We start from the raw sequence: 18,111 nt of genomic DNA on the forward strand, positions 1-18,111 counted from the left end.
CCATATTCCGACTAGGGCCGTAAATATGGACTCCACCGAATTCATCAACTCTCTAAGAGTTGGTGCACGTGCCATTCATGTACATCCATAGTGCCTTTGAAATAAAATGCATGAATCACATAATCAGGATATTGCAAAATCAAACTATATGATATGCTTCCTAATCTAAGCAGTAAAAGTAAATATTATTCCAAATTTGATTATTACATCTTTGACATAAAAAAAATACATAGTGTAAAAAAGAATCAGCATCCTCCAGATTTTCCTGCAAAATGAGAATTAGTACAAGGAATGGATGTTCAAGATGTATAAGGAAATAGATATATATGCATATACACTAGAGATATATATATATAAACAATACATATATATATATGTGTAAATATATATGTATAAATACATTCCTATGAATGAAGGCATATTACCTTCTATCGGCATTGTCCTTTATTTTCCAATGGACAGGTTTCACCCATTATTGCAGAGTTCTCTCTATATGATATTTTAATACACTCTGGTCCTACATTCAACTTTAGTTCTAAGTTATAATGGATCTTATAATGTAACCGCATTTTTTTTACATACAGTTAGAATCTACAAAAGGGGGTTGGAGGAGGATTCATGTAAAGATGAAGTTTACGGATATTTTACACCGAACGAAACTGTAGAGGCGCAAAGGCTTGTTAAGAGCATTTATTTATGACTAGATGGCTCAACATGGATGCTTTCAGATAAACAAAATTTTTTAAATAAACAGATAAACTGTATAGGCACACAAGCACAAAGGCTCATTATATCATTTATGAGACCCAATTCTTCATAAGTTATTCCATCCAGATGCTATAGTTGACACCTAATCCATAAAAATAACAAAGTACTCTTAAGATAGTATTAAGGAGCAATCAATAGACTGATGTCTAGGTAGATGCCATCCAAACAGTTCTTGCGAATACTAATGCTTAGGAATTAGAATAATCTAAAATCGCTATATTTAAATGATCACGTTGATATCTGGAAGATGATTACTATGAAACCTCATTAGAAAATGAATGCATGACCACGGGTTTATCAATCTACAGAAATTCAGGTTGCAACAATGCTACAGTTGCCGATCCCAAGTCAATGCATCCTACACCACTCTGTAAATGCTGAGGGATCAAACACGTCTACCTAATCACTCCAGCCATATAGTAGGTGTTCCATATGCGTCAGCCAAACAATATCTTTAGATATCACTGCCATCCGATCCAGAAACAGGAGGATATTTGCTTCAAAACATTCATGGATCTGAGTACCAAGGTACAGATGAAGAAGATGACCTTCCAAAACATGTGATGTGAAATGGAAGAACTAACACTAGTAAAAGGGGAATGAGGAATGTAGCTGGAATACCATTAGTGGGATACAAGAGCTACACAGGATAACAGATAGGTTGTAAAGGGAAAAAAAATAATAAAAAACATGAAAAAAAAATGTGAATGCATAACAGGACAGCTTCATACAGGTAAATGATATAGCAGAGGAATCACTAATGCACTGTAACATGGACACAACCACCATATGAACCAGGATATAAAGCAGACTAAGCTAATTACATAAAGTAATTTCAATGACATAAAATCTTACAGGATCAGGAAACATGTTAATGCAGGGTACTGGAATCAAATGAAATAATAAGGCTTCAACCGATCCAAACTATCATTCATCAGCCTAAGTGATCATAGAAAAATGCAACAGCATTTCATGGCTGTGTTAAAGATTAGAAAATTCAGCGATGCACAAACGAACCACAAAGTGATTAAATCATCTTAACTGTTTATGAAATGGGAAATGCATGAAGCCACAGACTTGTTAAAGTCTATTGACGCCAACGTTGTTGGCATAAGGGAGAAGGAGGCACCATAAGAGATGAAGTTAAATTTTAATGTGGTGCTTTGGTTAATCAGCACCCATTTACTGTATGATTCATCCTCATGGATGTCGATTGACATTATAGCCTACTGACGCCTAACCTCAGAAAATGAAGGTATGAACAGCAAAAGAGTCATGCTAGGTTGGAATCAGATAAAAGAAAAAAATAAAAAATAAGGAAACTCAGGCAAATGACACTATGATCACGGACATGGGACTGAAGCTTTAGTAAAACGAGAGTATCTGCAGCACAACAGAAATTCCTGCATAACTTGTTTTATGATAACTCTGATGAAGGTAATGACATATAATGAAGTAAAAGCTTGTATATAAATCTAAAAAAAAAAACTTTTATTGAAAAGCAACTATGGTTTTGTAAGGGTTATGATTTTGAAAACAAATCAAGCCTAAATGCAGTTAAAGCCTATCTTCTTGAGGAATCGGTGGCGCCATTGCAAGTCATCCCCGATCCATGACGCATGAACGACCATAACTGTAAATCACATCAACGACTGTAATGGATTTACTAATTTGCAGAGTTGCAGATGTACAGGGGATTTCTTTACCTTGATTTAGAAGAGGCTGAAGAAGCGCTTCCTACAGGGTGAGCTAAGCCTCCAAGGGTTGATGAGAAGATTTCGGAATACCAGTTGCTGGAGACTTGTCTTTCTTTGGAGCGTGCTGCTGAGCTGAAGGCAAGGTGAAGAAGCTGGCTGGGTTGAAGAAGATGGGAAGGAGCCCACTGGATTTCCTGTGAAAATCAAAGAAGATGTGAAAAAAACATCAATCGGGCTCCTGCCAGCTGAGAGGAACCGGGGTTTTGAGAGATGGGGGAGGCTGGAGTCCAAGAGATCGCCTATTGCTCTCTTTGAAAAGCTCGATCGATCCCAGGTGGAAGAAGCAGGAGAAAGGAAGAAGTTTTCCTCCGATGGGAAGAGAGGAAGGTAGATGATGAAGGGAGGAAGAGACTGAGATCCCCCTTTTGCTGGACCCTCCTCCTCTTTTTAATAGTCGGCCCTTGCTTTTCCCCTTCAAATCCCTCTTTTTCCTCCTCTTTAGCCGACCTTGATAACCCTTAAAACAAACTTTTAAAATTTTTTGAAATCTTTTGAAAAAGAGAACTCGCCGTTTTGAGAGGGGACGGCTCCCTTTCTCCCAAGAAATTTTGAAACTTAGGTAAAGTATAAGTTTTGGGTTTGAAAAGTAATAATAATAAAAAAAAACAAAACAAAAAATGATGAAACAAATTTTGTTTTTTTCTTGTTTCTCTTTTTTTTAAGGTGGTGCCACCTCAACTGAATTTGAAAACTTTTTGAAGTATATATAAAAAAATTTGATTTTCTTGGCAAAGAGTCTTAGTGGGGTGCCACCTACGTGGGCCCACTAACTATTTTATTAAAATTGAGTTAAATAAATAATTTTTTTTTTATAAATCGGCGCCACTCTCGAATGGGCACTGTTTTGAAAATAAGAGAAAGTTTTGAGAGTTTGAGTGTGACACCACCTCGAGGCGGGTCCCACGTCACTTATTTGAAATAAAAGTCAGATGAGATATTTTGGAATTTTCACAATAGTAGGCTAGTTTAGAAAACACAAAGTGAATTTTGGTTTGATTTCAAAACTTGGAAGAAAATGGTTCTTCAGGGCAGAATTTAGAAAGATGCGGGAAAATTCGGAGCCCTTTTTGTAAAAGTTTGAAATAAGGTCTTATGAATTTTGAAATCATGTCCCCCTCTTTTTAACTGACGAAATCTTGAAGATGAATGTCCAAAACTATCCAGATCATTTTCTTGAGAAAAACTTTTGTAATTTGGAGCCCTGGGGGTAAAATGGGAAGAATTTGGCAATTTTAAAAACCCAGTGGTTTGAAATCAATTTTGAAATATTTAAAACTCGAATCTGGATTGACATTTTTGAAAATCAGGAGTTTTGGATCTCAAAATGACATGCTGTGCAGTGAAACGGCGTGAAATGTTCATGCAATGCTATGCAAAGACATGTTTCCTGAAGTGCCCCTCTGAATTAGGAATTTGAAATTCTACCTTCTTTTCAAGAGTAGGATTTTGAAATTTTGCAGTTTGAAAATTTTTCGGAGTCTAAATAGAGAAGTTTTGAGACTCGAGAATGGAATTTAGGACTTTCTGCAAGGTTCAATCTTGGAAAATGACCATTTTGCCCTTCATTGCTTTCGGAGAACCGAAATGTGATGATTAATGGATATATCAGGAAGGTGAGTGAAAATTTGGGGTGTTTACAGATGCCCCTCTTTGCTACTAAGTCGACTCGTGGCCGAGCTTAGTGGCAAAGAAAAACACACCAAATTTGGGCTATATATAAAAAAATACCCCAGTTAGAAGGATCTGACTGGGTATGAAGAAATTAGCCCGAGGAAGATGGTAGATATGAAATGAAGAATAAAGAGGAATATATTTGCTTTATGAGAATGAAGTTCAGGTTTTTGCCCTTAACCTAGATGGGACAGAAAAAGCTTCGTATGGAATGAAGCTCAGGTTTGACCCTTAACCTGATTGGGGAATGAAATATCTCATGGAAATGAGACTCAGGTTTGTACCCTTATTCGGATTGGGCGGAAAATGGAATACCTCATCAAAGGAGGCTCAGGTTTGTACCCTTAACCTGATTGGGCGGAAGATGAAATACCTCATCAGAGGAGGCTCAGGTTTGTACCCTTATCCTGATCGGGCGGAAATGAAATACCTCATTAAAGGAGGCTCAGGTTTATACCCATATCCTGGTCGGGCAGAAATGAAATACCTCATCAAAGGAGGCTCAGGTTTGTATCCTTATCCTGATCGGGCGGAAAATGAAATACCTCATCAAATGAGGCTCAGGTTTGTACCCTTATTCTGATCGGGCGGAAATGAAATACCTCATCAAAGGAGGCTCAGGTTTGTACCCTTATCCTGATCAGGCGGAAAATAAAATACCTTATCAAATGAGGCTCAAGTTTATACCCTTATCCTGATCGGGCGGAAAATGAAATACCTCATGAAATGAGGCTCAGGTTTGTACCCTTATCCTGATTAGGCGGCAAATGAAATACCTCATCAAAGGAGGCTCAGGTTTGTACCCTTATCCTGATTGGGCGAAAAATGAAATACCTCATCAAAGGAGGCTCATGTTTGTACCCTTATCCTGATTGGGCGGAAAATAAAATACCTCATCAAAGGAGGCTCAGGTTTGTACCCTTATCCTGATTGGGCGGAAAATGAAATATCTCATCAAAGGAGGCTCAGGTTTGTACCCTTATCCTGATTGGGCGAAAAATGAAATACCTCATCAAAGAAGGCTCAGGTTTGTACCCTTATCCTGATTGGGCGGAAAATGGAATGGAATTTTCGAAAGAAGAGACCATGATGGAACCTTCGGATTTTGCACAATAAATCTGACAGGGGTTTTGCAAAAGGAAGGAAAATGGGGTCCCTAAAGCCTGAAAAGGGGTTGATTTTGGGTGTCTCATTGCTGAGACTAAATTAGCTTTTGAAATTGCCTTTTGCGAGAAAATGATTTGTAGTTCGACCTCGAACCAAAATGGGACTGTCTATGGTGGGACAGTGGGGACACAAGGAAGTGTGCGAATCTAAGAGTTCATGTTCTCAAAGAAGGGAAGGACTCAAGTCCTTAAGAGGGATTTAAAATTTGGTGTCAGAACGTATCAAAGACAGATACCAAGCTCTCACTTCACGTCAGGATAGCTAGAAAATATTGTCAAAATGTTGAAAATTTTGTTGTTGATTCAAAATACTTGAAAAATGATGCATATTGTTGCAAAAGTATCCCTCCTTTTCTACATGAAGTATTACCTCCAAACGAGTTTCACTTCGTAGAATCAAGACTGAGAATCCAAATTGCTTGCAATTGACCTTCTTCAAGGAAGCTATCAATTTCCTTAATATGAACAAGAAAGAGAATTTTATATTATGAAAGCAATTGATGAAAGAATATTGATAACAACATTTCACAAATTTAAAGAAGATTCTTGATAGATTTGGCAGTTTGATATCCTGGGAGCTTATCTCATGATAATCTTTCTGCACTCTTTTTAGGCTCTTTCGGGTTCTGGCTACATTCTCCTTCCTTTTGGAGATGTCTTGACTTTTTCTCTCTTTCTTTTTCCTCTCTTGCTTTCTTTTTGGAAGGGTACGTCACAAACTCCTTCAACTTGGAGATGTTTCGATCATTCTTTACCTCAAGGGCCTTGTTGATGATATTGGCTCATTAGTTGGAGATCTTTGGATGATAGCTGAAATTAAATATCTTTTGGGGATTGTCGGGAGGTTCATCGCATCTGCCTTCATCTTGAGAGTGCTTTGGACTTTCCCTGGAATGATCCGTCACAAACTCCGTCATCTTAGAGATGCTTCAAATCTTCTTTGGCCCCGGGGGTCTACTCGTTTAATTCGCCTTCATCTTGACGACAATTGAGAGATCCCTTTTGCGGATATTTAATGACAGTTTAGGTGATTTTAAGGAGACAGGGTTTTGATGAATGCTCTCTTTTTCTAGCGCTCAGATATTTTCACTGCCTCGTCTTTACAAGAATAATCTTTAGAGTTGTGCCATAACTGCGATCAATATCAATCATTTGTGGCTTTGCAATAACATTGAATCTTCTTTTCTGGCCATATCGAGGATTTATCCTTCATCCTTTTGATTGGCCAATAGAAAGAATTTGAATTTTGAATCTCTTTTTGCAAAAAGCTTCACTCTTTTGGAAGTAATGCTGAAGGTAAACTGAGGTATTCAATAAAGATTCTGAAATCAATAAATAATTTGATCGACAAATTGACATAGTTTTCTTGAAATCCTGGGTGAAAGAGAGCATTTGAGGTCCGGCTTAATATATTCGTGACGAAAATTCTCCTCTCTTTTTCCCCAAAAAGAGAGACTCAGGCTTAGCCCTTACCTGAATGGGAAATGGGAAATACTCCTTTCTTCCCTGAAGAGGAGGTGTTTGCAAAACGAACTTTCGAAGAGAAATTAAGCTTTCGTCAAAGCTCCCTAATATTAGGCTTCTCTTATAGAAAGGGGCCGATAATAGTGAGGTCGGAAAATTGGGTCATGAAGGAATGAGTCCATCACACTCTCCCTGAAAAGATGGTCCTTCATGATGAAAATGGCCTAGTATGAAATTGGGGGGGTCACAAGAAAAGCGAGTCTCCGTCGAGCCTCTCCCTACGAAAGGGTTCCTTGTGTGAAATTGGAAATTGTTTTGCAAACGGTTCACGAAGACGCGAGTCCCTTCAAACTCTCCCTGAAACGGGGCTAAGTGAATGAATTGGATAGCATGCAAAAAGTATGAGCTCCCTCGAACTCTCCCTAAAAAGGGTCTCTCGCAAGAGAAAATGATTGAAATTGGATATTGAAATTGATTGACCAAAAGGTTGAAATTGGAAATTGGAAAATTTATTGTTGGAAATTGGATGACCCGGAGGTTGAAATTGGAGAATTGGTTGACCAAAAGATCGGAATTGAGAATTGAGTGACCCGAAGGTCGAAAATTGGAAATTGAATGACCTGGAGGTCAAAATTGGAAGTTGGGTGACTTGATGGTCGAAATTGAGAGTTTGGTAATTGGAATTGAGAATTGGAATTTTGAAATCGGAAATTGGGTGACCCAGGGGTCAAGATTGGAGAATTGAATGATCTGAAGATTTGAATTGAAAATTGGTGAGCAAAATATCAAATTTGAGCAATTGACAGACCCTGAGGATCGAAATGACTTGGATTAACAAAGGAGAATGAGTCAAAGCTCGAATAAAATATAGAGATCACGAGTCGGAACCCGAGTCAACAAAGGAAAATAAAGGGCTCGAGTAAGGGCTCGAATAAATAAAGAGATCTTGAGTCGGAACCCGGATCAACAAAAGAAAATGAAGAGCTCGAATTTTAGCTCGAATAAGGTAGCGAGATCTCGAGTCAGAACCCGGATCAACAAAAGAAAATGAAGAGCTCAAATCTGAGCTTGAATAAGATAGAGAGATCTCGAGTCAGAACTCGGATCAACAAAGGAAAATGAAGAGCTCGAATCACGAGTCGGAACTCGGATCAACAAAAGGAAATGAAGAGCTCAAATCAGAGCTCGAATAAGGTAAAGAGATCATGAGTCAGAACTCGGATCAACAAAGGAAAATGATTTAAGGGAAAACCCGAGTCGGAACTCGGTTCTTCAAAAGAAAAAGTAATTTAAAGGAAAACCTGAGTCGAAACTCAGATCTTCAAAAGAAAAAAAATGATTTGAAGGAAAACCCGAGTCGAAACTCGGTTTTTCAAAAGAAAAGTAGATCAACTTGGAAATTGGATTTTGAAATAATGCCAGTTCGAGCATTGGATTTTGAAATAATACTAGTTCGAGCACTGGGTTTTGAAATAATACCAGTTCGAGCACTGGATTTTGGTTCAGTATTGGTGATTATCTTTCAATTTTGAATCATTAGGAATTGTGATGGGACTGTTTGTTGAAATCCCAATACTGACCGAATTGTTATTAATGTAGTTGAATGCAAATTGATGCACATGAATGCACAAGTGCGTGAAATGAGGAATTTTGTTTATCCTGCCTGCATACAGAAAAAAAAATTTAAAAATGCCCCAGTGTAGCTGGGAAAAGAAAGTTTGATCATTATTTGAAGGAAATAGGAGGATTACAAGAAGAGAATAAATGTTTAAAGTATAGAACTTTTTCAAGTGTCGAGCATTAATGGGATCCGACAATTCTACCCCATCGACGTTGATGAGCCGATATGAGTTGTGGGGTAATGCTTCTTTGATGACATATGGACCTTGCCAATTTGACGACCATTTCCCGCCGGGATGATGCTTGAGATAAGTTGTGGATCGAAGTACTAAATCATTGACTTTGAATCTTCTTTCGATGACAGACTTCGCATACTGCCTGGCTACTCTCTGGCGATAGGATTGAGCATGCTCTGCTGCTTTTAGCCTTTTCTCGTCGAGCAAGTCTAGCTGTACTAGTCGTTGCTGCTGGTATTGGTCAAGAGGTAGTTCTAGAAGGGAAGCAAATTTCAAAGCAGGCTTCTGAACATGTAGCGGTAATACTACTTCTGTTCCATAGACCAGTTCTGATGGAGTAGCATTTGTTGGTGTACGAATGGTGGTCCGGTAGGCCCATAGTGCATCGTGGATCTTCTCATGCAAGTCACGACATGTTTCAACAGTTTGCTCTAAGATACGAATTAAAATCTTGTTGGTAGCTTCTGCTTGACCATTCCCTTGAGGATAATAGGGAGCGGAAAAATGATGATAGATTTTGAACTTTGAGCAGAATGTCTTCATTTTTTCATTCTTGAAGTGACTGTCATTATCTGACACGATGTCATGCGGGATGCCGAAACGGCAAAGGATGCTCTTGTGGATAAAAGAGACCACGTCTCGGCCTTCTACTGTGCGAAGAGTGATAGCTTCTACCCACTTGGTGAAATATTCTGTTGCGGCGAGGAAGTATTTGTGGCCATTTGAAGCAGAGGGAGTGATGGGACCTACGATATCGAAGGCCCACATAGAGAACGGTCATGGAGAGACAACAAATTGCAAATATGTTGTTGGAGCATGGATGGAAGGTGTGTGTATTTGGCATTGAATACACTTCTTCACATACTGATAACAGTCTTGCTGCATAGTCTTCCAATAGTAACCTGCTCTTATGATTTGCTTGACGAGGGTTTGGTAGCCGACGTGCCCACCACAAATGCCTTCGTGTGCTTCTCGCACGACTTCTTTGGCTTCATCTTCATCTAATCATCTGGAATGTTTTGAACTGAATCCACAACGATGGAGGACATTGGCCAGAATGAAATATCGGGTAGACATACGCTGGATTGCTCGCTGCTCTTTCTTTGAAAGTTCTGGAGGAAATTCACTGGTTTCTATGAAAGTTTTGATATTGTAATACCAAGGCTTCTTTCTTTGTTCAACCTGGTTTACTTGTTCTGTCGGAAGGAAGGTAGGTTGGTCAAGTCTTCCAATTTCGAAAGAGCGACAAGATTCTCCATTCTTGAATGCCATAATGGAGCCTAAGCTGGCTAGACTATCAGCCACTTGATTGAATTCCCTCTTGATATGGAAGAGCTGAAATTCTTTGAACTCGCTGACAAGAGATGAAACAATTTTCTGATAAAGAAATAACTTTTGATCTTTCACCTGTCATTCGGCTCGAACTTGATTGACAACGAGTAATGAGTCGTCGTAAGCATGCACTCTCTTGACATTGAAGTCTAGTAGAATTTTTAGACCTTGAATCAGGGCTTCATACTCAGCCATATTGTGGGTGCATGAGAAATCAAGTTTAAGGGAAAATGGAATCATCTCCTTCTCAGGAGTGATTAACAAGATCCCAATGCCTATTCCGGCCATGTTCTTGGAACCATCGAAAAATAAATTCCAAATTGGGTACTGCTGGATATTGCATATTTGCTCGTCTGGGAAATCATCTTCGGCTTTCACCTCTTCTGCCAGAGGAAAATTTGCCAATTGATCTGCGATTGCTTGACCTTTTATTGATTGTTGCGAGACATATTCTAGGTTGTACTGCATCAGTAAGACTTGCCATTTGGCAACTCGTCCGCTGAGGAAAGGTTGCTCCAAGATGTATTTGAGAGGATTGAGTTTGGATAAGATTTTGACTTCAGATGCTAGCAGGTAGTATCTTAGCTTCTTACACATCCATACTAGAGCTAGGCAGGTCTTTTCTATTTGAGAGTATTTCTTTTCATAGTCTATGAAAGTCTTACTCACATAATAAATGACGTGCTCTATCAAGCTGCCTTCTTTATACTGTACCAAGAATCCGCCGCATGTGACTTGATTTACTAAGATATATAGCAGAAGAGGTTTTCTCAATTCTGGCGGCTTCAAGATAGGAGGATTGAAGAGATACTTCTTGATCCGATCGAATGATTGCTGACACTCTTGTCCCCATTCGAATTTAACTCTTTTTCTGAGCAAGTGGTTGAAAGGTTCGCATCTCATTGCCAAATTGGAAATAAATCACCGAATTGATTGCATGCGTCCCTAAAGGCTACGCAGTTCTTTGAGATTCTTTGGGGGTGGCATATCAATGATAGCCTTTGCTTTGGCTGAGTCAACTTCAATTCCCTTTTTGCTAACCAGAAAGCCCAATAGTTTTCTTGATTCGACTCCAAAGACACACTTTTGCGGGTTAAGCCTTAACTTGTAAAGAATGAGTCTCTTAAAGACTTGATCAAGCGCTTCGAGGTGGTCTTCTTCTTCTTTGGATTTCACGAGAATATCGTCAACATACACATCCATGATTCTGCGCATCTGATCATGAAAGATAACAACCATTGCTCGTTGATACGTTGCTCCATCATTCTTGAGCCCAAAAGGCATAACTGTATAGCAAAAAGTGCCCCAAGGCGTAGTGAAGGAAGTTTTGGATTGGTCGCGGGCGGCCAACTTAATCTGATTGTAGCCGGAATATCCATCCATAAAAGAGACCATAGCATGTTCTGCCGTGCTGTCGACTAGAAGATCGATGCTTGGAAGTGGATAGTCATCCTTCGGAGTTTCCTTATTGAGGTCTCTAAAGTCTATGCAAATCCTCACTTTGCCGCTTTTCTTTGGAATGACAACAATATTGGCTAACCAATCTGGGTAGTCAATAGTCTGAATGAACCCTGCTTTAAGCAAATCTTCAAGTCCTTCTTTGACTTTTTGTTCTATTCTAGGATCCATTTTTCTCAATTTCTGCTTAACTGGCTTAGCATCTGGCTTCAAAACGAGACGGTGTTCGACCAATTTGGGTCTAAACCTGGCATATCTTCATATGTCCATGCAAACACTTCTTCATATTGCTTGAGAAAATTGTAAGTCTTTCATTCTCTTCCGGACTCAGACTGGTTCCGATCTGGAGAATTTTGGGATCTTCCTCTGAACCGATATTGACATCTTCAGTTGGATCTTGTACTAGAGCAGATGGTTCATCCTGTTTCTAAACTGAGGCAAACTCTGGTAATTTCTGAAGAGACTGATCATATTCTGCATAATCATCTGACTGCTTTGCTACTTTGCCATCTTTTGTGCTTGCTTTGACTCGGTGAATTGCTGCCAACTTCTGGGAAGCCTTTGGATTGAGAACGAGCTTCTTGATTGTCCGAGAAGTCATTCTGAAATTTTGGATAAGAAATTTGGTTCAGGTAAAATTGTCCATCATAAGACAAACAATCATTTGGAGAAAATTATGCATAAATTGACATTAAAATCATAAAATAAGGAGATAGACAGAAAGGAGACAGATGGCATCTAGATAGACAAAGAATCTTGAAATTTTATTGATTTTGAGTTGATCAGAGACATTGATAAAATGAGACATTTATTTGGGAAAGAATAGAAAGACAATAACAAATGGTCCTCAGTATGCTCCTTTGACAAAAACAGTCTTCTTTGGTGAGCTTCCGCCGGAAAACCCTAGTCCTGCTCTGTGGGGACGATGCTTCTGGATCACCGGCTCGATGCGACCATCTTCAATTTTGCCGAGTCCTTTGAAGTGTTGATATCCATGTTTCAGGAGTAAATCAAATCCCTTTCTTGCCTTCATGAATTATGGAAACAACGAATGATCTTTAATAGCGTTGTAGTTGATCCGGCCTCCAATCTTGAAGAATTGAGGACCTCTCCATCAGGTCATGGCTATAGTGTGCAGAGATAGTTCTGATGTTGTCTGAAGTATTTTCCGACTTTCTCCGAGACTGATTTCTTCGCTGTCCCTGTTGCTGGGAATCTCTGCAGTGAATGATGGTCGAGGGATCATGGGCTATGGGAGCCTTTCTTCTCGGTCTTCTCCCAGTATTGTCGTAATCATTCCACCTTTTGACCATTTCATGCATTGATGTAGGGTGGAAGGCACTGCATTAGCATTATGAATCCACGTCCTTCCGAGCAGCAGATTGTAGGTGGGTGGTACATTGACCACATGGAAAAGTATTGAGTGCACCGAGTAGTTGATGAACACCTCTAGAAATATCTTGCCCTTGGCCGTTTGACCATGATTGTCAAACCCATAGATGGTGATAGGATCTTGAATGTATTCTTCTTCCTTGATCCCTAGTGCTTTTGTTGTCATTTCGGGACATATGTTGAGGCTACTGCCTCCATCAACTAGCATGTGTGGTACTGTCATTCCTCTTACTCGAACGACGATGTATAGAGCATTATTATGAAATGAGTGAGGCTTTGGAAGGTCCTCATCTGAGAAGGTGATCGACACATTGGTCATGGCGGAGTTCACAATTTGTGCCATGTCTTCAGGTGTGGTATTGGGTTTAACTTTAATCTTTTTGAGCAGATCATCCAGTACTTGCTGATGCTTGCGGGAATTTTTGGCCAAGTCAAGAATGGAAACATTGGACAGAGCGGTCAGAGGCTTCTGACTTGAATTTTCTGGCCTGGGTTTGATGATTTGATTGAGGAAATCAGGAATTCCCTTTGACTTGGGGGATGACTTTGCAGGTGCTACAGAAACTTTCATCTTGCCGAATGCTGAGATTAGGTCCATCTTCTTAGAAGCTGGAGCTGCTTGTCATAGCACTGTTACCTGATGTTGCATCTGAAGGTCTTGAACAAAACATGGCTTAATGTGTTCGTGAGGCAAGAATGGTTGTTCATATACTATTGCTGTGATGTGTGAAGAAAAAGGTTGCTTTAGAATATCCATTTTCTCTTCTTCATCTCCTTTCACTAAAATATTTTTATCAATAAGATCTTGCACAATGTTTTTTAGAACAAAGCAGTTCTTAGTGTTGTGTCCCACTGTCTTGTGGAACTTGCAAAACTGATCTTTCCATTTCCCCATGGGCACAGGGGGATCAGCCAGTCTTAGCAACTTGACCATCTCTTTTGATAGCATATACTCGAGCACATCTTCGAGTGATTGGTCTAAAGGTGTGAACTTTCGGTCATAGCTCCATCCTTCATGTTTGGTCTTCTCACGCAGTTTCGGTCCTTGATCCTGCTGAGGAGGCTTGTCGTATTAAGGAGCAGGCTTTCCTTTTTTATCCCCTTTGTTATTTGAACTTCCTGTGTCGTAGCAGTAATATTTCTTCTGCCCATTATATTGATTTCAGCTATTGTTGTTGTTGTTGTTGGCAGAATAGGTGAAGTGAGCTTTCTTCTTCTGCTCACCTTGAGGGTTGTTTTTGGAAAAAGTGAAGCCTTCATAGACTCCATTCTCCACACTCAACTCGAGCCATTCGGCTCGTTCAGTTAGCTCGATGAAAGTACGGGATGGTGTGAAAGTGCAGTAGGATCGAGGCAACGAGCACTAGAGGGGGGTGAATAGTGCTTTTAAAAATTGTATGTGAAATATTAACGAATTTTGCAATTTGAAAAGCAATCACACAAAGAACACAAAATTTATCCTGGTTCGGTCTTTCCCGACCTACATCCAGTCCCCAAGCAAAACCCGCTTGAGATTTCCACTATCAACCTTGTGTAACTACAAGATCATACAGACCAAATCCGATCCCACTTCCAGTAACACGCTTACTGAAAGCAAACAACTCCTTTAAACAAAGGAGTCCTTCCTTTTACAGAAAAATAAGTAACAACTTACAATACAACCTATGAGCCTTTCTTTTTAATGCAAATGAGATGCGATTGGCTTTTGAGGTTGTTGAAATACTCTACTCACGAATTCACTATCTCTTAAAGAAATTTGAGTGAAAAACTGAAGTGAAAAATATCAAGTGAGTGAGAAAATAAATACTTGAATGAATAGAACTGAAAAGCAAGAAGTAATTCAATTGGATTTGATATGATTGAAGTGCTTTTGAGTGTAAAATGCACTCATATTTATAGTTGAAAGTTTTCATACATTGAGGGTATGAAAGGGTGTCAAAACAGTCCATTTTGAACGATCAAAACATTTGAAAAATGAAAAGACACGCCTTTTTGAAGTTTTAGGGAAAACGTCAAAATTAGTCAACTGGTGTTATCGTCGCAAAAATTTTCCCGTCTTCCCCTTCCTTGCGAAAGAGAGAGAGGGAAACGCTTTCGTGCTTCAAACTTGACCGGGTTTTGGAAAATGGTTTTGAAATACTCGCCTCCGTTTTGAAAATTGCGGGAAAATCCATGGGATGGGGCTCGACTTGTCGGTACGAGGTTCGACCGTTCCTGCCGCCTTTAACAGGAGTAATCAAACCAAGGACCAAAATTGTGCTTGACTTAGTTAAATCATCAAAATCGTGTTCTATCCTAAATGCACAGAGAATTCAGGCATGTGCTATGAGATTTTGGAAAATGTAAGTTGGAAAATATGATGTATGCTTGGAAAATATTTGGATTTGAAAGCTATTTCTCAGGAAAAGGGTGAAAGTCGATTTCTCAGGAATCTCAGAAGAAAGGGGTTTTTGAAATCACGAGAAAGTTCATAAAGATGTGGGAAAATCATGGATGGATGAAAATTCTGGGAAAATAGAAGTGATTCTTGAGAAAAAGGTGAACATTTGAAAAGGGAAACACTTCTCAGGAAAACTCGGACTTTGAGAACTTTCTTAGGAAAATGATGGCAAATTTATAGGGAAACTCATTGGAGAAGAAAACTGAACTTGGGAAATCGAAATTCTGGGAATCTTAGCCTTAAAACCCTTGAAAATTTGATTTTTTGATTCTTGAGAAAGATTGGAAAACTCTTTTTGAAAATCTTAAGAAAACAACATTTTCCAGGAAAAATCGAGGGAAAACTTTGATTTTGGAAATCCAACTTAGAAGTTTCTTGAGAGACTGGTTTCCATGGAAAACTATGAAAACTTAACTTGGGAAAACCGATTTTGAAAAATCCTCAGAGTTTCTTGAGAAATCGATTTCTTTGAGAATGAAGTTTTCTTAAGAAAATCATGGGAAAACCAAGGATTTCATGATGCAAATGATATGAGTGAATGAATGCATTTTGGAAGATTTTCTAAAAAATTTGTTGGAAAATATGTATTAAGTCAAAATAAATCCTTCGCATATCCTGACTGTGGCCATGAATATGTTCGGAATTTAATTGATTTAATGCACAATACTTTGAAAATATTAGAAATATGATGTGCATTTTAAGATAGCCTAAGAGTGTAGGCTCAATGTGACTAGTAGAAAGATGATGGATCTGGGTGTCGTCCATATTCCGACTAGGGCCGTAAATATGGATTCCACCGAGTTCATCAACTCCCTAAGAGTTGGTGCACGTGTCATTCGTGTACATCCATAGTGCTTTTGAAATAAAATGCATGAATCATATAAACAGGATATGGCATAAATTCAAACTATATGATATGCATCCTAGTCTAAGCAGAAATTTAAATCTCTTATTCCAAAATTTACATTATTACATCACTAAATAAATGAAATAAATGGAAATTGCAGACTTCAGCTTCTTCTTTTGAATGTCCCTGCCAAACTTGAAATAAGGTTAGCTCAAATATGCGAGTTTTTCCAAGACTTTCCAATAATATTATGAAATTATTGGATTTAATTGGATATAAACCCTCTTCTTATGCTTCCTTGATATTTGAAATGATGAAAATGCAAGAAATTTGGTGGAAAATAGTTTGAAATTCGAAATGGTGGTCAAAATGACCAAAATACCCCTAATTATAAAGTTACACCTTTAAAATCAGGGGTTTTTGAAGGAAAACTTGGTAAAATTGAGATTTCGAAATTCAAATTGAATCAAATGATGATGAAATGCAGTATGAGGCATGATGACATGCTTATAAACACATTAGGACTGTAAAATCAGAATTTGACATTTTGCAATTTATCCAAAATAACGAATTTCGCTTGTTTTTCGCTTTGATCTGGGTCCCGCGGGGCCCTGTTTTGATGATATGGCTAAATCAAGCCTCAAATGAATTCCAAATCACACCAAATTCGGTATGAAGCATCTACCTACTCTGATAAACATCCTAGAATGCTAAAAATTATGAAATGATATGATTTGAATGCTAAAATTTAAAGAAAGTCCTAAAAAGGGTGGATTTTGCCTATGGACCCGAACCAAATGCAATGCTTAATATGATAATGCAAGATTTACACCATGAAAACTTCTGATATTTTGCATACTGCTAAAGGACCCAAAATTAAACATTTTTGGTTTTTACAGTCTCGGAATTTGATCCATGGTGAGTTCGGTAACAGGGATTTGGTTCTGACGGAGGTAAAAATCAACCTAATCTAATATAAAATACTAAAAAAATATAAAAGAGCCATGGAAATTTCTGATATTTAACAGATCTACTCACGACACCTACAAGGACAACTTTTATGTTCATGATTTTGGCATTTGATCAACAGAAACACGGATACAAATCTAACTTTTCATTCCTAAATCGACAGAACAGACAAATGTGGAAAAACAGGAGACTGACAAAAAAATTCCGACACAGATATCACAACTGTTCTAAAAATCACAAACTTTTAGCTGCAAGCAGAGGACATCTCGAACATAACATTCATTTTTTACAGTTTTGGATTTGGAGCAATACCCAAAGAGAACCCATCGACCTAAGTCGATCCAAAGTCTCAGAGGCCCAAATCAGGCTCTGACACGTGTCCCGAACTCTCGGATTTTTGTCTGACATTAAAGAAAATTATAAAAATTGGATAAAATCAGGTTAAAAACTAGACATCCCCCCGCATTCCAAACATCTTTTGGATCGAAAATCGAATCTCCCATGAGGGAGATCTCGATTTTACAAGTCAGAAAAGAGATTTTAAAATGCATCCCAGGTAATAAAACCCGACTCACCTTTTTGAACGTTTACCGCAGTAAACGAATTCAAATCTCTCCGAATTTTTGGCAAATTTCTAGGAACACCTAAGGGCGCATTCCATGATTTTTGTGGAATTGTTAATAAAAAATAAATGCATGAAATGACGTGTGGACTAACTGACAAAAACAGAGAACTACTAGAACTGAGCAGAATTGAAATAAATGCTAAATTAATCCTAATTAATTCATGAAATATGCTAAATAAAATGCAAATTAAATCTAGCTAAATGCATGAATGCTAAAAATCATCAAGGAAGTATGATTATATATTTTTATATTTGTTGTTTTATGAGAATAGCTCAATCCATTCCTCGGATGAGCTCTTTCTTCAAACGACACCCGAATCAAATCATGATATGAAATCAAAAGGAAAAGAGGTGCACCTTGCTTCG

The sequence above is a fragment of the Nuphar pumila genome, chromosome 4, assembly GCF_984573655.1.
Source record: "Nuphar pumila chromosome 4, dmNupPumi1.hap1.1, whole genome shotgun sequence".
NCBI classification, from domain to species: Eukaryota; Viridiplantae; Streptophyta; class Magnoliopsida; order Nymphaeales; family Nymphaeaceae; genus Nuphar; species Nuphar pumila.